Raw genomic sequence first — 22,551 nt, forward strand, 5'->3', positions numbered from 1 at the left:
GTGATATGAAGTTGATGGATTTTAATGTTACATGCTACACCAGTGCGACAGTGCGACATTGTTGACATTGCGCGGCTGCTGCAGCAGCAACGCAAAATGATTCTTGGAGTGCTGGTATCAATGCTTTTTGGACGCTTAAAAACATATTCAATTAGTTTCATAGTATGGTAAAGTAATAGAAACATAGATTATAGAAATACATACAATAGTGGTACCTGTATGAAAAAGAAAGTGATTGTCCTCGTTTATAATTGGAGGTAGAGGACAAACCCCAACTCTAAGATATTCAGACTTGACAAGACTCTCAACATAAAACAATGTACAGAATCCATAAATTAGAAGTTCCTTGCAGAAACAGACTGGGAGGCTATTTCTTCTGCATCCACACGTGCAACTGGTCACGTTTCTGGTGTAAGAGTAAATACTGCCATCTAGGGTTTAGAGATGGTTAACAGGAAATGGATACATTATTTTACGGATGTACTTTAGGCCTACGTTTGAGTAATTTAGCAGAAGCTCTTATCCAGAGCGACTTAAAATAAATAGCTACATTCATCTTCAGCTACATACATCACGGTCATCACAAGTAAGACTTTCTATAATAATAAATGCCACAAGCAGTCACAGTGGTAGAGAAAGGAAGTCAATTTAATTTAATGTTCAACTTAATTTATTGAACTTAAGACAACTATATAAATTGATTTGCTATGTATCCCTAAATAGCGGCCAATTGTGTTGAGGTTTCCAGGCTAACGGTGTCGGCATGTGCAGTCCCCTGTCTTATCTCTGCACCCCCACACGCTCTCAGCCAGGGCCACATCAACAAGGCTTTTGACAGAAAGGCTCGTCCCCTGGTTTGCCTGATTGTGTACCAGCTGAGCCATCAGAGGAGTCGCTCTCAACGAGAACATGAGGGTTGGGGCATATCTGGAGCCATCGTTCATCTGAAATTAAAAAAGTAACATCAGAGGGGAGTGCAAGGTGAGACAAGAATTGGACAAATTCAACTGAGAGTTGAAGGTCATGGACTAAATGCTATAGTAAAACTAGCAACAATCACCTTCATCTACTTAGTCTATAGGTTCTCTACCATCTCTCTAATCGTCACCATGCTCACCTTCTTCAATGTCTCCCTCTCCTGTTCTAGCTTCTCTTTTTCCAGACTCTGTTTCGCTCTTTCTTCAGCCACCATCACCAGGGCCTCTCTCCTCTTGATGGCCTCTATCTCTTTCTCCATCTGTTTCTTATCCTTTTTAAATGTCTCCTTCTCCTTCCACATCTTGAGCATTTCTCGCTCCACATCCTGCCCGTCTCTTTTGATTTTCATCCACTCCTTCTTTATTATTTGCAACTCTGCTCCGACCTTCTCTGTCTTTCTAAGCATCTCCATTGAGGTCTCCTTTTCCTGCTCTAGCTTCTCCTTTTCCTGGCTCAGTTTAAGTCTTTCTTCGGCCTCCATCACCAGGGCCTCTCTCCTCTTGACTGCCTCCATTTCTTTTTCCATCTGTTTCTTGGCCTTGAGAAATGTCTCCTTCTCCTTCCACATCCCAAGCATTTCTTGCTCCACCTTCTGCCCGTCTCTTTTGATTTTCATCCACTCCTTCTTTATCATTTGCAACTCTGCTCCGACCTTCTCTGTCTTTCTAAGCATCTCCTTTGAGGTCTCCTTCTCCTGCTCTTCCTTCTCTTTTTCCTTGCTCAGTTTAAGTCTTTCTTCGGCCTCCATCACCAGGGCCTCTCTCCTCTTGACTGCCACCATATTTTTCTCCATCTCTTTCTCCATCTGTTTCTTGGCCTTGAGAAATGTCTCCTTCTCCTTCCACATCCTGAGCATTTCTTGCTCCACCTTCTGTCCGTCTCTTTGGATTTTCACGCTCTCCTTCCTCATCATATTTAACTCTGCCTCTGCCTTCTCAGCCTTTCTAAGTATCTCCTTTGAGGACTCCTTCTCTTTCTCAATCTCCATCATGAGGATCTTGATCCCACTGTCCATCTCGTCCCTCTCCCTATTGAACTCATTCCTGTCCTCCTGCAGTCTTTCTGCCTTTCTGGCCAGGATCTCCTCCTCCCTCTGCCTAACTTTTTGGTCCCTTCTCTTTTGTTTCTCATATTCCTCTATCTTTTTCTCAAACTCTGCCTTCTCTGTCTTAATCCTCTCATGCTCCTTCCTGATATCCTCAATACTCATATATATTTTCACCTCCATTGTTTTTATGCACCTACAATAGATAGAACACAAACAAAAATGATTGAAATAATCTCCACACACCCATACTATAATGCAACAGGAATGTCAGAAAGATTCCCCAAATGAGAATGGTATAACAATCTTTGAGTTTGCCCTTCTGAATCAGTCAACAAATACCAGTACACCGATTGGCAGCAAAGAAATGTTATTATCTATAATGTGCGTTCGGCTGGCGTCATAATGGGTTTGGAATGACTATCATGGTAATTCACTGCCTAACAACTCTTATCAGCGTTCGATGCAATGGTTCGAAGTGACTTGGTCCTGTCAGAGGCCTATGTTAGAGTCAGCAAAAGCTTCCAGTGTGGGTTGGCTGGCTATGTTTGTTGACACGCCTTGAAATATAGCCTACAATTGTGGCCAACAGGTCAAATATCAGTGGCCATATAATGGGCACATTTTATTAACTGGAATCGGCCTGGTACAGGTAGGAGCCTATAGGCTAATAAGCAGAAGACCTCGGCAAAATTAAAATAGCCCTAATTCAATTCATGCATTTAGGTCTCTCATAATAATAATAAAAAATGTATTTTATTTGGAATGTGTTTTTCATTTGTAGCCGACAATTTCAAAGCCTGTGCAGTTGAGTGCAATAGACACACAAACAAAAACACAAACAAAACACTAACAACAACAAGAGGACAGGACCTAAAGGAAGGCCTTTCTAAAGATGTGAGTTTTTAGGCATATAGAAATATCCAACGCTGAATTCGACTTAATGGGAATATCATCTCCTAGTGACAGATATCTCTCAGTGACATTTTTACGCGTCCCTTGTCCAAATGCTGTAAAGGTAGTCGGCCTATGCCGTCTCAAGTATTTACAAATACAAGTGTTATAAAACTATACTATATGTCAACTATACTACATCTCTGGCCTACATTAGCCTACCTCAGTCAGTAGGCTGTGTATAAGCGCCGAATCTTCCGGTTATAATCTCTTTATATCTCACTCTGGTAATACTGATTGCACAGGTTCAGGTTGCGTCTTAGCTCGTTATGCCACTAAACTAAAAGTTCAAGAACTTTGTGTATTATTGCAGAACATTCTCAATTCTGTGTACATATCAACGTCATAATGATACCAATAGCAACGCATTTTGGGTGGAATCCTAACTCCAAATCCGCGCGCGTAAATCTTGCATTCATGTCAATGGGAAATTGATTCGATTTACACGCGGATCTCGAGTTAGGATTCCACTGCAATACACATTTAAGTTTAAATTCATTTGAATTTATAGTGCATTTTACCCACAATATACGGCTTACACAAAAGTAGCCTACAAGACAAATACAACATTTGAAAAAACATATTGCATAGAATAAAATTTGGGGATATACAGGGTTTTTTTCTTTATAAAGTACATTACAAACATAAAGTCTCATAAAGTACATTACAAATACGAAACAATTATTAGTCCTATTTTTTATTAGTAATAATAATAAGTATTTTATATTTAATACAAAATAGATTAAATTGTGAAATTGGTGTGTATAAATATAATAAACTTGACTCATAATTCGTATAGTGCTGTTTTTGGAGTAATTACTAATTACTAGTAATTACTAGTGTGTGCGGACTGCGCTCTCTGTCCCGTCTTTCTGCTGTGGGGCAGCGGAGCACTCTTGCCCCATCGTTGCGAGGGGAACAACGTGAGCGTGTTTGGCGTATGCAGGGAAAACCTCACGCAAATTATATTGGGTATGAATTCTGCCTAGCAACAGGTGGCGAAAAACTATTAAACGCTAATGTCGTTAACGTGGTCTGACATGACAGGAAACAATCACAAAGCAATTCAGTTCATCTACTGTACGTCTATCGCTAATGCTAGCTAGCTAAAGTTTTCACAATGAATCGTGTAGATTATTTGTTGACCATGCGGTTTAGTACATTGCCTTTGGAAGAGAAGTTGGAGATAAAACGTTTAGGGCCAACAGGAATGGTTTGACAAAAAGAGATGGCTAACCGCTACCACCTCGAAACATGCGCTGTTCTGTTTCCCATGTATGATTTTTGGTGGAGACTATTTGGGCATCGGCTGGATTCAAAGACATTATACATCTGTCAGAACAGAACAGACACCAGCGACTGAACGGCCGTGACATGATTTCCATTGAAAATGCATTGATCCAGGGACAGATGGATTTCAACAGTAAAGTCATCGAGAGGTTTGCTGAAGCAACGAACCGCCGCGCTACTTTCCTATTCAAGTGAGCGGGTCTGTTTGGACATGTATGACAAATGGACAATGCGCCGTTCACTGTAGACTATATTGCTTTTGTTTTGTAGTCATTTTAAACGTTATACTGGCTGTGATATAAAGTGGAGGACTAAATGTTACGTATAGGCCTAATATCTAGACCGTTGATGGGCACACTTGTTACTTGTCGCTTTCAGAACCCTGGACTGGGCTCCGGCTGTATATTCATATAGTTCCGTTAATTAGCCTAGCCTACTTTCCGTGATTTAATGTGACTTTTGTAGTGTGTTATAGCCTCTGCACTGATGCTATTTATTTCACATTTAAAATAATACAATTGATAAAACCTGATTAAACTTTCCTATAAGTTAACGATGTGCCGAATGCTTGTATTTTGATTAAACATGCAAGTTATTGAAGACACGTGTCTGTCTCATCTTTTTACTTTGTTGCAGTATAGGCGTTCTGTGTCGCGCTGAAGCGTATGAAGTGTATTCAGTTATGGGGTTTACTATACATACTTTTTCTCTGCACTGTTCCTGCTGCAGAGGATGCGTAAACGATTTTCCCATGTTGTTTTTTGGTTGTGGTCTGTGTTTATACATTTAGGCTATTAGTTGTATCCTACTTTTCAGTTTTACAAGTCAAATCTTATGACAGATGAGATGGCACTTCAACCGATAAAATGCAGGTACATTTTGACTACTGCTGCACTACGATACCCATAGATAGACCCAATACATTGGTAACTGCACTACTTATACAGCTCATATACTGCTTATACTGTTCATACTGCATTCTATATTTATTCTGCTTATAATGTTACTGTTAATACATATATTGCTTATACTGCACTACTTATACTACTCATATACTGCTTATACTGCTCATATACTGCTTATACTGCACTACTTATACTGCTCATATATTGCTTATACTGCTCTACCTGTATATATTGTTCACATTGCACTTTTCTGCTTTTTTGCACTTCTGGTTAGACGCTAACTGCATTTCGTTGTCTCTGTACTTGTACTCTGCACAATGACAATAAAGTTGAATCTAATCTAACACCTATTTATTGTCATGTTTTGATGGCATGTTGTTCATTCTCATGTTATGATTTAGTTTGTGATTATACACACGTTTTTAGCGTGATGATAGAGACCCACTACCAGACGAGTACAAAACATACACAAGTCACATGCAAATCCCTGCACTGCAGACGACAGACAACAACTGTCTCTGTACAACTAGTCCTGGACCTCCACTAATAGACAGATACAAAGAGAGCAGCATACAGTAGCAGCAGAGCCCAGAGGCGAGGCGAGGCAAGGCAAGGCAAGGCAAGGCAAGGCAAGTTTATTTATATAGCACATTTCATACACAGAGGCAATTCAAAGTGCTTTACGTAAAATAGATAAAAAGGAAATAGCATGAAAGAAAAATTAGAATAAAAACGCATAAAAGACATAAAAAAAGAATAAAAGTCACAGTGCATTTTAGGGTCACAGTGCAATTATTAGCGCCAATTTAGTTTCAATTTAAGGCAAAAGCGAAGCTCTTTTTTTTTTTAAGCCCATTTTTGAAAGTAGCCAGTGTTGGGGCTGATCCTAGATCTATGTGTAACATAATAACTGAGAGACCTGCAGCAGGGCAGGTCCTCATCCCTGGCTGTCTGCTTTGAGCTGGTTGTCGTTGGACTCCTGGAGCGGAACAGCAGCTTGAGTTTGATGGGCCGTATGGGCATCAGAGTGTTCTGTAGGTCCATCTCAATGGGGATCTGGTGAGAGTTGACACACAGTTAAAGTATGAAGGAACGAGTAAAACAGATGTCAGCGTTACACTATGAATGTTACCTAATACAGTGTCACTGTTACGTTCGGGTAGCATTGCACTATAAATTCAAATAAACTCAAACTCCTGGACAACCTCTCTTGGGTCGACATACATTAAAATGGCCCTATGAAGTCTCGAGGGAGTTTTGCAGAAATACAAATAGCTTTTTTTTTTAAATCTCACACTTCCATCATTTAGTAGGTAGCCTATACTGAGGATGATTGGCGCCTAGTACTGAAAAATGCAATCTGGGAAATTAAATGGGGAGTACATACTCATGCAGTACGCAAGTACAGAATTGTAGTATGGGGGTTCAAACCCGGGTCTCCCATGTGGAAGACACAAACGCTACTATTAAGCCAAGAGGACATCCTCAAGGTCTGAGGGCGACACTTCAGTTTACATGTCTCAGGCAGGGCTACCTCATCACGCGAGTGTGATTCCAAAATCACCTCTGCTACATATAGAAACGCAACAAAGTCATAGGTACAAAATTATATTTACAATGATTCTATCATTATTTTGTCTCACCTCTGTCTCTTTGCAGACGGTGAAGTTGAACCGTCTGTCGTTTTACTGTGCATATGACTAATAAATATCTTGAATCTTGAATCTTGAATCTTGAACCTCTGTAGAATCTCCACCATCGCCAGTTTCATCAATACCAGAGCGAATCGCATCCCGATACAGTTCCGTGGGCCCAACCCGAACGGCATGTAGGTGTATGGGTCGATGCTCTCCTTGTTCTCCTTACTGAACCTACACACGGAGAGTTCAGAGGAGGAGGGGTTAAAGAACATATCAATTAAATCACAGTAATATGATGGTTATACATGGTTGAAGAAACCTGTTTGTGTTTGGTCGTCGCATTTAGGTTTGTTTTATGGTTGTTTGTGGAACACTGCTCTTATCGTTGCTGTTGTGATTGATATTGTGGTTGTGGTTAAGATGTGGCCCATTACCTCTCTGGTTTGAACTCCTCTGGGTCTTCCCACACATCGGGGTCACGGTGCAAGGTCCAGATGGGTATCATGACGACCATACCCTTGGGGATGGTGATGCCGCTGATCTCAACAGATTTCTTGGCGACTCTTTCAAGTCGATGGGGTACAACCTGAGAGACTCGTTGATCACGCTGTCTAGATAGTCCATCTGCATCAGAGCCTCGTACTGGATAGGAGCCTGCACAGGGATATTACACTCACATGAGCACTAGTGATTGGTCGTTCACGTAGCCGTAGCCCAGAACTAACTCTTTTTCGTCACAAATCTGAAGAGCTGTTAGTTTTTTGTGTTTTTTGGGGGGGAAATGAACACAGTACTATACTTATTCTAATCTGCATAGCCTAATTTCATGACACCCGCATACAGAACGCCATTACTTTCAATGTACGTGTGTACAAAAAGAAATCGCTAAATAATGTTATCTTGATAGTTAGAAGAAAATACATTTAGATTCCACTGAACAATGTAAATGATAGATGTACACAAGGATCAATCAGAAGTCAAAATGCCACTAAACTGGGCTGCTTTTAGTGGATTGACTGCTTGGAATACTGAATGTGCTACAGTCTATTATTTCCTATCACAGTCGACAGACTACAAGAAAACTGTCAGGTGGTTCAAATGTGAATAACTTGGTATCCATTCCATTAACTGTGGCCGGGCAGCACCGAACAGCCCAGAGAACATTACCATGGTGCTTTTGAATATTAGGTCCCTATCTGGCAAAACCTTTATTGATCTTATCTCAGAGCGAAAGCTGCACTGTAATGTTTTTATCTGAAACCTGGCTAAACATGAATGCATGTCAGTCTATTAGAAGTGGGGAAAAAATATATTTTCTCTCTATTATTTATCTAGCCATGTCGCTGAGCAGATGAGAATTTCATGATGAATATGAATATGAATAGTACACCATCAACAGCTTCCTCCTGTGATAATGATTTAGCAACCAGCTTCAACACCAAACTAAGGGCAACTATCGACTCTAGCACCAGTCAAACTGAAAAAGGCTGTGGCCAAATTTAAAAGAATTTGCAGAAAGTCTGAGCGGACAAAAACTGCAGGTCCACCTTGATATTCTTCGAGAGCATCTTTCTGCTTTTAATAAGGCAATAAAAAAACGCCAAGACAGACGGGATCATTTCTCAAAATTGATAATGAATCATAACAACTCAAACAGTGCTCTTTTCAACGATTGACAGCCTTATAAATCCCGCCCACAAGACACCTGGTGATCTGCTCTCCACCTACAAATGTGAGGAATTTGCAACATACTTCTGAGATAAGAGAACCAATATTAGGTGAGGAGAAGATGTGTTTGATGACTTGTTACCCCACCTTCCACCACATGGAAGCACTATGAACTCTTTTGCAGTGGTCATACAGAAATGCTCAGCAAAGTGGGGGTCTGTTCATCTGCACCTAAAACTACCATGGTGAAACCCCTCCTGAAGAAAAGTAACTTAGACTCTTCAGTCCTTAGCGATTTTAGGCCAATCTCCAACCTTCCCTTTTTAATCAAAAAAATAATAATTCTTGAAAAAAAGGTGTTCAAACTGTTAAATAATCTCCTTATTCCCAACTGTACCTTTGACATGTTCCAATCTGGCTTTTGTGCCGATCATAGCACTGAGATAGCACTATGTTGTTAAGTTATTAACTAGGTTCTTAATGACCTTAGAATTAATTAATTAATGCTGATGCCAAAATGCTCTTTGTCCTTGTCCTAGTCAAACTGTCTGCACACTTAAAGACACTACTTACAGTAACACTAAGCACCAGGCAAAAAAACAAGGTGTTACCATTGACTCAGATCTTAATTTTGAAACCCATATCAAGAATGTGACTAAAACATATTTGAATCACTTAAAGAAGAGTAAGTAAGTTTGCCGGAAATCTGCCATCGTGGAGAAATTCTGTCTGAAGTTGTCCAAACAACAACATCCTCCCTAATATTAATATATCCCCCCAAAATGAACTTGCAGTGTTGGACATTAGCTGTTGTGTTTCTGCATGCGCACACGATTGGGAGAGGCAGCCACCAGAGAAAGGTCAGTCTACTCCCCTAGAACACCTCTGGCACTCACAACATGTTTATATGCAAACCGAATGTCAGGTAGGACACTGCATTTTAAAAAGCGTGTTTTCCGAACCAAAACAGCGTTCGTAAATGAAATATTTATTCATAAGGGATTTATTATAAGGGATCTTGTTCCCTGATCGCTACCGATTAAAGATAGTCATTACAACCGTTAGGAAGCTTTTAGGAAGCTTGAATATTACATGGACCTTTACAGAACACAGCTGTAAAGATGCAACCTTTCCTCTCCCAGGCTGACACTGAGAGACGAATGCATGCTTGTATTACTAGCAACCTTGATTACTGTAACACTCTCCTGTCTGGTCGACCAAAGAAAGCTCTTGGCAAATGATACAAAATGCAGCAGCACGAGTCAGATGGAGAGCACATATCACACAAGTCTCTGCACTGATTACCTGTTAGTTTTATAATTTATTTTAAGATAATTGTATTAGTTTAGAAATCATTCTATGGTCATGCACACCACTGCATGTCAGACATGCTTTTAAGGTATATACCCTGTAGATCCCTCAGGTCCTCAGGTACTGGCCTTTTAACTATTCTGAAGATTCCAACAACACCTATCTACTTCCTGTTTCAAATGAATAATACTGGGCAGAAGTCTGCACAGGGATGCTACAGACACATTAGCACACTGCAAAATACTGTCACCTATCTAACCATCTGTAGGAGTCTGCAGTGCACAGGGGTTACACACTCATCAGTACCCTCTAAAACACTGTCACTATCATGTCACTATCACACTGTCACTGTCACTATCACCTGTTCCACATGAATAGTACTATATAGGAGTCTGCAGAGCGGTTACCTTGTTGGGAAACACAGTGTCTATCTCCTCCTGCAGCTTGGTCATGATGTGAGGGTTGGTTGCCAGATTGTAGGCCAGGAAGGACAGAGAGCTACTGGTGGTCTCATAGCCAGCAAAGATGAACATCATTGCCTGGGACAAGATCTCATGGTCACTCAATCCTATGATGATGGGAGAAATGGGGTGGTAGGTGTGTTTGTAGGTATAGGTGTTTGAGGCAGGTACTGTATGTGTGTGTGTTAGATGCTAGTATACAGTGTGTGTGTGTGTGTGTGTGTGTGTGTGTGTGTGTGTGTGTGTGTGTGTGTGTGTGTGTGTGTGTGTGTGTGTGTGTGTGTGTGCGTGTGTGTGTGTTTAAGGCAGGCACCTTTACTCTGCTCCTCTCCCTTTGAGTTGCTGTCTTTCTGCGAGTCTATCATCAGCTGCAGGAAATCTACCCGACTCTGGAAGCAGGCTTACGTCAGATCAAAATCACATGAGAACTACCAGATGCTACCAAATCTCTACAATTGTATTACACAATACTGGCTGAAGATCGTATATTTGATCAGATATATTTACATACCTTCCTGGTGCTAGCCACGCGATTGGACTTGATCTTCTGAAAGACAGCGTAGAAGAAATCTGTGACCGAGGCAGGGAATAGGGATACCTCCTTGTTTGCCATAACAGGACCCATGAAGGGGAAGAATGCTGGACGGACAGGAAATGCCACGGTTACAAACAGGAACAGGAAATACCATGATACGTGACTCCAATCCTATTCAATGCACAGCCCTGTCCAGAAACAACTCCTAGGCTCTATCCCTAGACACTTCTGTATCCAATCCACTCAGATCTCCAAGTGTCCAGCATTTAGGAACTAGAGGTTGGTTCTGGACAGGGCCCATGTGTTTGTCAAATGAGTAGAGCGCAAACCATTGGCAGTGTGGTTTATGTCAGTCTAATCAATGAAATCGATAGCTTCATTTATTAAGCACAAAATGACTGAAAGCTATATGGGGGCAGTTGTACCGACTGTGAGGAACAGTGGGCTGAAGATGTCAAACTTGAGCATTTTCTTGATGTTGGTCACAAAGGGGTCGGAGGGGTTGTGGAGGGAGTCGATGTCGACACTGAATGAAGTACTGACGACCACATCCATACTGTATGGTCCAAAGAACCTGGAACACAACCACACAATCTCTGACCACCAGAACCACAACCACAAAATTAAAGGGGGAGTTCACTGAAATTACAAATTCACCTTATCGTCTCGGAGATAAATACTCACTCTTTTAGTTCAATGGGCTCATCGTTATCAGCCGTCTTCTTCAGATTGCTGACCAAGTTACCAGAGTGCTGCTTCATGATCCTGAGCATCTGAGTTGGGAAGGATACATGGAAAAATATCATGATTGATACGTGGATTAATATGTGCAAAACATATATTAATATCATGTTTGAAACAGGAATTATTTTAATGTTTATATAGCCTGAGAATATACATCCATACAGGATACATTATGTCAAAGAATAAGTGACTCCAAAGATGAACTATTATTCTATACTCTGTCATCTGACCACTGAACTTATCGAAGATAAGATCAAATATACTTTATTGTCCCGGATGAAAATTTGTCTTGGATTAATTAATTAAAGTTGCTGCTTCACACAACAACAAACAACAATGAATACACACTATACACATAGTACAAATCACACACACACTCTCACACACACACACACACACACACGCGCGCATCAGAGTTGTTAGTCATTCATTTATTTGTGTTGTATAAAGGAATGAATGAAAGAAGGAGAGGAGAGATGGGACTGTACCTCTTTGATCCGCCCACTGGTGAAGGAGGGAGACAGGACACTGCGGATCCGTCTCCATGCATCATCCTCAGCGATAAACACGGCGTCATACAGAGGCCCGTTGAGATAGATATTCTAGAAAAATAATAATAATTATATACTGCAAGATTAACCTACTATTAATAATGCTATAATAACAATGATATTATCTATTTATGGAGTCCTTATGTTTTTTTCCCCATACAACAACTTCAATTCAGCGTATTACCCTCCTGTTAGTGAAAAGGGAGTTGCATTCCTTGATGAGGATGGTTTTGATCATGGCTGTGTCCATGATACACAGGATGGGCTGACGGCCATCATAGATCCTACAGACCAGCAAAAACAAAGATAGCCTCAATTCTTCGTGGCATTGATTCCACAAGATGTTGGAAACATTCCTTTGAGATTCTGGTCCATGATGACATGATTGCATCACTCAATTCCTGCAGATTTTTCAGGTTCACTTTCAAGATGTGAATCTCCCGTTCTACCACATCCCAAAGGTGTTCTATTGGATTCAGATCCTGGGAAGGCCACTGAAGAACACTGAACTCATTGTCATGTGTCAGTTTAAGACAACTTTTGCTTTGTGACATGGTGCATTATCATGCTGGAAGTAGCCATTAGAAGATGGGTCAATTGTGGCCATGAAGGGATGCACATGGTCAGCAACAACACTCAAATAGGCTGTGGCATTCAAGCGAATATACCGTAGATAGAGACAGACAGACCCATCACAGATCCTGCACTCTTAGAAAAAAAGTGCTACCTAGAACCAAAAAGGGTTCTTCTTCCACTCTCCCTTTGAAGAAACCTTTTGGGTTCCATGTAGAACCCTTTTCCACAGAAGGTTATACAGTACCGTGCGAAAGTAATGGGACAGTGAAGCATTTTTTCTTCTTTTTGGAGTTGAAATGAGAACGTAGAGATTCTCATCTTTTATTTGATGTTATTTGTGTACATATTGGTTTATCATTCAGAAATTACAACACTTTTATGCATAATCCCGCTATTTTAGGCTACACAAAAGTGATGGGACAATTGGCTTGACAGGTGTGTTCCGTCACATAATTTGTGCAGTCTGCTATTGGTGTCTTGTCAACATGAGGACCAAAGAGATGTTATTGAAAGTCAGGGAAGCCATTATGATGCTGAAATATCAGAAAAAAATGAAACATTAAAACCTTAAACCTACCAACATCAACAGTTTGGAACTTCATTAAAAGGAAAGAAAGCACTGGTGAGCTAAGAAATCGCAAATGGCAAGGAAGACTTCCAGTGGATAACCAAAGAATGCTCACCATAATAAAAAATAAAATAAAATAAAAACTGCCCCATAGATTAGGAACACTCTCCAGGAGGTAGGCGTCAATGAGTCAGAGACTACCATCCGCAGAAGACTTCACCAGCAGAACTACAGAGGCTACACTGCAAGGTGCAAACCACTACTCAGCCACAAAAACAGGCTGGCCAGGTTACGGTTTGCTAAAAAGTACCTAAAAGAGCCTGCAGAGTTCTGGAAAAACATGTACCGGAGAAAGTGTGGAGAAAAAAAGGAACTGCCCAATATTCACAGCATACCACATCATCTGTGAAATATGGGGGAGGGGGTGTTATGCCTTGGGCATGTATGGCTTCCACTGGAACTGGCTCACGTCTCCTTTGATGAGGATGAATTCGGAAGTGTTCAGAAACATCTTGTCAGTCCAAGTACAAGTTAATTGCTCCAAACTCATTGGACGGCATTTCACCATACAGCAGGACAATGACCCAAAACATACTGCCATAGCAACTAGGAAATTATTCAGGGCCAAAAAGTGAATCCTATAGAATCCTATAGAACATGCATTTAATTTGCTGAAGAGGAGGACAAAACATCCTAAAAAAACAAACAACAATCGCTACAATATAGGTCTGGCAGAGCATTACCAGAGAAGATACCCAGCGTCTGGTTGGGTCAATGGGTCACAGACTTTTGCACTTTTGCATACAAAGGATTGGGGACCAAATACTAAACATGAGTGCTTAATTTGGACATTTGCATAATGCAAAAGAAGAAAAAATGCTTGTCCCATTACTTATGCAGGGCACTGCAAATGGAACCCATAAGAGTTATTCAACCAAAGAATCCTTTTAGAACCCTTTTTTTCTTTATTTTTTTAATTACATTTTTGCCCTTTCAATGACATGGAGGGAAGACACAATCACTTCCGATTTGAATTCTGACGTGTCGTGGCTCCTCTTTATTCATGCAGTTTGAGACGTGCTCAGAGGCAATATAGGAGCCTCAACCAATGAGAATCCAGGATGTTGTCAAACATTGGCAACGCACAAGTTGTGTTTGGGACTGTAACAAGTCCGTGACACAGAGGCGGAGTCGAGGTACTTCTGAGATTATCCCGTTTATTTTCATAAAATGTTAGTAATAATTCCAATGTTCGTAATAATTTCAATGTTCGTAACACAACGCCACTCGGCGACTTTCCAGTCGCCCTCCTTCTCCCTCGAACGCCGAGGCACACACATCTTAAACCATCTAGTCAACGAGGCTTCATTTGCAACAGGTGTGCAACGGAGCCTCGCCGACGTCACCCTGGCCACGGTCCTGTAGCTCCCTCTACAGGCCGAACGCTGCATGTCCCCCCACATACCCCCACCACCCGACACAGGCCGGGGACACGACGGCTGACAACCTACTCCCCCCCCCCCCCTGCACGGGAGAGGAAGTCTGCCACGACCATCTGCGCCCCCGGTCTGTGCACGACCGAAAAGTTGAAGGGCTGCAACGCGAGATACCACCGGTGGAGCCACTGGAGGGGAGCATGGTCGGAGTAGAGGGTGAAAGCGCGACCCAGCAGATAGTAGCGGAGGGCGCCGACCGCCCACTTGATGGCCAGGCACTCCTTCTCCACCGTGCTGTACCGGCCCTCCCTCTCCGATAGTTTGCGGCTCAGGTACAGCACCGGCCGGTCAGCCCCCTCCACCCGCTGGGTCAGCACTGCTCCCAGGCCTCTATCCGACGCGTCCGTCTGTAGGGAGAAAGGGAGGTTAAAATCAGGCGCATACAGGACCGTTTCTCCACAAAGAGCTCCCTTAAGGGCCTCGAACGACCCCTGGCACTGGCCCGACCATTGGACCGGATCCGGGTCACCCTTCCGGGTGAGGTCCGTCAAGGGACTGGCCATCTCTGAAAACCCCGGCACGAACTGCCGGTAATAGCCAGCCAGCCCCAGGAAGGCCCTCACCTCCTTCTTTGTCTTGGGCCGCGGAGTGGCTGCGATGGCCGCAGTCTTTTCAATCTGTGGCCGCACCTCCCCCCGACCCAAGTGGTACCCCAGATACCGGATCTCCCTCCGCCCGATCAAGCACTTCTTCGGGTTGGCCGTCAGCCCCGCCTGCCTCAGGGACCTCAGGGTCCATGAGGCGCTGAAAAGTGGCTGGGGCTCCGAACAACCCGAAAGGGAGCACCGTGAACTGGAATAGCCCGAGCGGAGTGGAGAATGCAGTTTTCTCCCGGGATACCGGCAAGAGTGGAATCTGCCAGTATCCCTTCGTGAAATCCAACGTCGTGAAATACTTGGCCGTGCCAAGCCGGTCCAAGAGCTCGTCAACCCGGGGCATCGGGTAGGCATCGAACTTGGAGACCGCATTAACCCGTCTATAATCCACACAGAACCGTATAGCCCCATCCGGCTTGTTGACAAGCACGATGGGGCTACACCAGTCACTGCGGGACTCCTCGACCACACCCAGCTCCAGCATGGCTTCCAATTCCCTGCACACAATGTCTCGTTTGTGTACCGGCAACCTATAGGGACGCGTGCGCACCGTTAAACCCGGCTGCGTTTCTATGTGGTGGTCGATAAGCGTAGTCCGACCGGGCAAGGGAGAGAACACGTCCGCGAACTTAGCTTGCAAATCTGCAACGTCCGTGGCCTGGCTAGCAGAGAGATGGTTATCAATACCGACCGGAGTGCTAACTTTTGATTTTGGGACTTCCGGACCGAACTCATCTCTCTCTGGAATTATTGTAGCCAGAGCAACAGTGACCACGTCGTTCCATTTTTTTAGGAGATTTACGTGATACACCTGCAAGCTATCCCCCCGGTCCGAGCGTACTACCTCGTAATCCACGTCCCCCATGCGACGTGTGACCACACCTGTAAATTCTCGCAGGTTAGTTCCCCTGTCGTACAGTCACTTTTGACGCTCCTGGGCTTGCAGCAAATGCTCGCGTGAGATAACCCCTAGGGCGTGGAGCTTTGTGCGCAAGTCCAGGACGTATTGAATCTCATTTTTACTGTCGCTAGACCCTTCCTCCCAATTTTCTTTAAGAAGGTCTAGGACACCCCGAGGCTTACGCCCGTAGAGTAATTCAAACGGGGAAAACCCGGTGGAAGCTTGGGGGACTTCCCGTACCGCAAACAACAGGGGATCTAGCCATTTATGCCAATTCCGACTATCTTCGTGTACGAACTTCCGGATCATTGACTTCAAGGTCCGATTGAACCGCTCACAAAGGCCATCAGTGGCCGGGTGGTAAACACTGGTTCGAATCGCCTTGATGTTCAACAAGCCATACAGTTCCTTGAGGGTGCGTGACATAAAATTAGTGCCCTGATCGGTGAGAATCTCTTTCGGGATTCCCACGTGGGAGATTACTTGAAACAATGCCTGCGCTACACTCCTGGCAGAGATATTGCGCAGCGGTATTGCCTCAGGGTATTGGGTTGCGTAATCTATCAAGACCAACACAAATCGATATCCCTGTGTACACCGATCAAATGGCCCGATAATATCCATCGCAATGCGGTCGAATGGGTTCTCGACCAATGGTAAGGGCCGCAAGGGGGCTTTACCAACTGACATTCGCGCACCACCTACGCACCTCTGCCCGAATTCCCGGCCAATAAAATCGAGCCATTATACGGTTTAGTGTCTTATCATAACCTAAATGGCCCGCCATGGGGTTGAAATGAGCCGCCTGGAAGACCATTTCCCGGCGGCTACGGGGAACCAACAACTGGGTTACTTCCTCCTGGCTATGTGAGTCACGACTTACTCGGTACAACCTGTCGCTGATAATCGCGAAATAGGGGTGGGCGCGTACTGCGTCCGGCCGTACCAAAGTACCATCAATCGCTATCACTTGGTCATAGGCCGATCGTAGGGTCTCGTCACGAGACTGCTCGAGGGGGAAGTCACCTAGCAATTAACATTGCTAAGAGCCAATACAAGGACAGAATGGAGTCCAACTTTGAGGGCTCCAACTCAAGGCACATGTGGACCGGACTCAGAACAATTACAGACTTTAAAGGGACTACGAGTGTGACTGAGGAAGTGTCTCCATCTCTTCCAGATGACCTTAACACCTACTTCGCACGTTTTGAGAGCTACTCTCCGGCTGAGGAAGTACAGATGGACCAGGACCCCTGCACACTAGCAATAACAAGGGCAGATGTGTGCAAATCCTTCAAAAGGATTAATCCACACAAGGCCCCTGGACCGGAAGGCATACCTGGCCGGGCTCTCAGGGTGTGTGCAGATCAGCTGGCAGGTGTGTTTACAGACATTTTCAACCTGTCACTGCTCCAGTCGGTGGTCCCCACATGTCTCAAAAAGTCCACCATCATCCCCATCCCAAAGAAGTCAAAAACATCCTGCCTCAACGACTACCGACCAGTAGCACTGACTTCCATCGTCATGAAGTGCTTTGAGCGGTTAGTCAAATCATTCATCACCTCCTCCCTCCCTGACTCACTGGACCCCATGCAGTTTGCATACAGGGCAAACAGGTCCACAGACGACGCCATCGCCCTCGCCCTCCACACTGCCCTCTCCCACCTGGACCAGAAGAACACATATGTGAGAATGCTGTTCATTGACTACAGTTCAGCATTCAATACCATTGTGCCCTCCAAGCTCGCTGTGAAGCTCAGGGACCTCGGGCTCAACACCACGCTTTGTGACTGGATCCTGAGCTTCCTGACGGGCAGACCCCAGGCAGTGCGGATAGGAGGCGCCACATCATCCACCCTGACTCTCAACACCGGCGCACCCCAGGGCTGCGTGCTCAGCCCTCTCCTCTACTCCCTGTTCACACATGACTGCGTGGCCACACACAGCTCCAACACCATCATCAAGTTTGCTGACGACACGACCGTCATCGGCCTGATCACCGACGGCGACGAGACGGCGTACAGAGAGGAGGTGAGAGTCCTGACATCTTGGTGCCAGGACAACAACCTCCAGCTCAACCTCAGCAAAACTAAGGAGCTGATTGTGGACTACAGGAAGCGGCAGAGAGCCGGGCACGCCCCTATCACCATCAACGGGACGGCAGTAGAGAGAGTCAGCAGCTTCAAGTTCCTCGGGGTCCACATCTGCGAGGACCTGACCTGGACTCACCACACCGACGCCATCACAAAGACGGCAAGACAGCGGCTCTTCTTCCTCCGCAGGCTGCGGAGGTTCAACATGGACTCCAGGATACTCTGCAACTTCTACAGGTGCACCATAGAGAGTATCCTGACTGGCTGCATCACCGCCTGGTACGGCAGTTGCTCCGCCCTCAACCGTAAGACATTACAGAGGGTGGTGAAAGCTGCCCAGCACATTACCAGGACGGAGCTGCCATCCATGGAGGACCTCTACACTCAGCGCTGCAGGAAGAAGACTAACCGGATTATTAAAGACCCTCATCACCCCAGCAACAAACTGTTTCAGCTGCTCCCGTCTGGCAGACGCTACCGCAGCATCCGGTCTCACACCACCAGACTCAGGGACAGTTTCATCCCACAGGCAATAAGACTGTTGAACTCCTGAGCTACTTAGCTCACCACAATGACACTTTAACTATGCCACTTTATAACATGCCACTTTATAAAATGCCACTTTATACCAGTCGACATCTGGATAAAAACGTCTGTTTACATTTCACTTTTTACATTTTACATTTACATTTATTTAGTTTTGTATTTAGGTAACTATTGTTATTGTTGTTGTTTCTTTTATTTTTATTATTTACACTTCTTATTGCACTGTTGGAGGAGCCCAAGACTTAAGAATTTCATTGCCAGCGATTGCTCTGTAACTGTTGCGCATATGACAATAAAACCATCTTGAATCTTGATCTTGAATCTTGAAACGGATAGTTCGGCGGGGGAATCTCGGGTTGAGACCCCCCCGCCGGCTCCGGCTCCTCGGCAGTGTCGCGAGGCGCCGCCTCAGCACAGAACACATTACCCGCCTCACACCTCCCTCTCTGTCGTGCACGCACCCCGGTAGCCCTGCTTACCGCTTGAGGAAACCCCTCCCAATCTACACCCAGAATAAGGGGATGCGTGAGGCGCGGGCTAACCGCCGCCTGTACACTATGCTTTTTCCCTTCAAAATGAATCTTGATCGTGACCACAGGATATTCGTGAATGTCCCCATGCACACACTTCACCAACACCCTCGATGCCTTTAACAATGCCCCCGGTCGAACCAGGCGCTCCTGGATCATGGACTGCATGCAGCCCGAATCCAAGAAGGCCTGGTGCATATCATGTTGTATCCTTACCGGAACACAATACGCCGCTCCTGGTCCGGGGGGAGGGCCCGGTATGTCGCCGATGCGGACGACCTGCCCCACCTCCCTCACTGGGCACTCCGCCTGTACATGGCCCGGCCGTCCGCATCGCCAACACACTCCCCCTGTCGCTCGGGGTGCTTCCTGTGGGGCCAGGGCTGGTTCTCGACATGCCTGCCCCTGCCATCTCGTCCTCGGGGCGGGCGCCGGTCTCTCCTCCTCCGTCACCATGGCTCCTTCCGGGCGCCGGACCGGGCGTTGGTCATCGGGGCTCCTGCGGCGGGAAGGAGAGATGGTCCTCCACCAAGGTAACGGTGGCCGCGAGATCCTGGGGCCGGTGGTACTGGACCCAGGCGGCGGTCCGGGCCGGGAGCCCCGTGGGGAATTGCTCCAACACCACCCGGTCCCCGACCTCCTCCGACGAGCTGTTCCCTGGGTCCAGCCACCGCCGCGCGCTGTCCCGCAGCTGCTGGGCGTAGGCAAAGGGCCGGCTCCCCTCCTCCATCATCAGGGCCCTGACGAGCTCCAGGAGGAGGGTACGGTCCTCAGCCCTTGCCGTCACCATCTCCCTCACCGCGGTCTGGTGCTCCTGCTGGAGGTGGGCCTGCTGCTCCAGTATAAGGGCCATCCTTCCGATAGCCGCGCTTAACGCCTCCATTCCCTTTTTTTCTCCGCCTTCGCTGTGCCCCACGTTGGGCGCCACTGTAACAAGTCTGTGACACAGAGGCGGAGTCGAGGTACTGTTTTCTGGGAGTATCCCGTTTATTTTCATAAAATGTTAGTAATAATTCCAATGTTCGTAATAATTTCAATGTTTGTAACACGCCACTCGGCGACTTTCCAGTCGCCCTCCTTCTCCCTCGAACGCCGAGGCACACACATCTTAAACCATCTAGTCAACGAGGCTTCATTTGCAACAGGTGTGCAACGGAGCCTCGCCGACGTCACCCTGGCCACGGTCCTGTAGCTCCCTCTACAGGCCGAACGCTGCATGTCCCCCCACAGGGACCATACTACAGAATACTTAAAAGCTTAAAACTTAAATCGCTCAATAACAGATTCAAATTATTAATGTGGAAGCATGAAATTGTTGCTTGGGCAGTGTACATTGCATCAAGACATATCATTTGTCTTGGTGTACGAGACCATTTCGTCGGTTGGATCGTCTGTGTTTGTGAAAATCGCACGGTGTCCGCCTGGTTTAAGAGTGTATACTGTAGACACTGAGAGATACATATATCCATCATAGTTAACAATAACCAGGATCAGTTTAGCAGACTCACCCCCACAGTTTCCCATATTTCTGGAAGCTCTCTGTGTCAAAATTGGTGAAACCACCCTGGGAACAAAAAACAAAACAAAGAAATAGCCAGTTCATAAATGCTTGTCATAAACCTGAACTGTGGCTTAGTTTATGATGGCCCTTTTCCACTACAGACCGGCTCCCACTCCTCTCTTTTCGTTTTCGTTCAAAAGCTTTATTGCCCATTTTTCTGGGTAAAACAATTCATATTCAGCTCCCATGGCTTTCACCACAACAACACACATCATGGATGAGTCTACAATGTTGTTGTTTATGGGCTTAATCTCTACAAACCTTCTTATATCCCATCATCGTCCTGAGTAAAGGGATGGGTTTGATGCCTAGGAATGCCTAGTTTTTTTAATATTCCATATGGCCAGTATCCATACCTGGTCAGAACAAATATAAATCAACAATCTGACTTGAAACAAAAGCAAAACGATCAAGTCATAGGTATCATTGAAACTGTTAGATAACTGTAATTATCAATACTATCATTTGTATGTATTATTACAACTAACTAACTAACAAATAATATTTTTTATTAAAACTTCTTACACTACGATCAGAGTGATGAGTAAGGCAAGGAGAGTCCATGTCTCGGTGGAGAAGTACGGAAGGTAACCCATCTTTACAGGTTCAATCGCTTCTTCTGAGTAACCCCGGACACGTCTGCTGAAGTGATTATTTTATCCCATCATGACACCTGTGTTTCAGATCATGAAACACAGGCGAAAGAGTATGTGAGAGGTGAAGTTGAAGCCATGGCTAGTGAATGATTGAAAGGATCCCTGCGCAGAGGGCAACACTCAGTGATGTTATTGTCGGCCTTTATCTTAACATCCTGCTAATAGTTGCTGCCTGTTTAATCCCTATCGGGTTTTAATAGTTTGCAGACCCATTGATTCAAGAAGGACTATGGGGCAAATATTTTTGGGCAAATATTTTCTTTCGAGTAATACTGAATTTTACATATTTGAACTCCTCTAAAAATGTGTTATGTTCTTTACATGTATGCACTTGTTTTATATCATTGGCTCCTAAAAACAGTATTTCAAAATACTAGTTCAAAACACATCACATATTACAGTAATGAAGCAACTGATTAACATGAATACAGTGCTCTTCATAAGTATTGGAAAGAGGAAGCATTTTCTGTTCTTTTAGCTCTACACTTGGATTTGAAATCAAACAAATATTATGGGGTCAAAGTAGAGATTCTCAACTTTAATTCAATGGGTTTTTAAAAAAACATTTGTAAACATACTCCCACTATTTCAGGGCTTCAAAAGTATCATATAATGTCCAAATAAAGTACTAATGTTTCGTATTAGGTCAACAATCTGCCTGAAGTCTGCGACCCCACCAGGCACTATCCACTATCCACTATCCACTATCCACTATCCACTATCCACTCATCTTTAGAAAATCATTGACATTTCCACATGGTATTGTGTCATAGAGTAGCTTCCCTACAGCAATATTATCTTGACATTGGGATCCTTTGTCCAAACCATATTTCAGGGTGTATGTTTGGTTGCAGGGGCCCAGGCTGTGCTCTCTGACTGCTCCAACTGTAGTAGACCCTGCAGTGAGGAAGAGGTCAACATGCTGCAGTACCGTCAGCCAATCACA

The 22,551-nt window shown here is 44.6% G+C and overlaps 1 pseudogene across 1 annotated transcript; it reads right to left on the minus strand.

Moving 5' to 3' along the window:
• Nucleotides 1-27: 27 nt before the first annotated feature.
• Nucleotides 28-21,545, minus strand: LOC310802307 (cytochrome P450 3A27-like; annotated as a pseudogene). Its single transcript has 13 exons — nt 21,475-21,545; nt 21,211-21,305; nt 20,897-20,949; nt 12,267-12,366; nt 12,020-12,133; nt 11,472-11,560; nt 11,220-11,361; nt 10,764-10,835; nt 10,566-10,641; nt 10,199-10,359; nt 7,247-7,466; nt 6,912-7,043; nt 28-34 (listed from the first exon to the last, which is right to left on the minus strand). The product of its transcript is annotated as a cytochrome P450 3A27-like (transcript).
• Between the last annotated feature and the right edge of the window lie 1,006 nt (nt 21,546-22,551).

Source organism: Argentina silus, assembly GCF_951799395.1.
Source record: "Argentina silus genome assembly, chromosome: 3".
NCBI classification, from domain to species: Eukaryota; Metazoa; Chordata; class Actinopteri; order Argentiniformes; family Argentinidae; genus Argentina; species Argentina silus.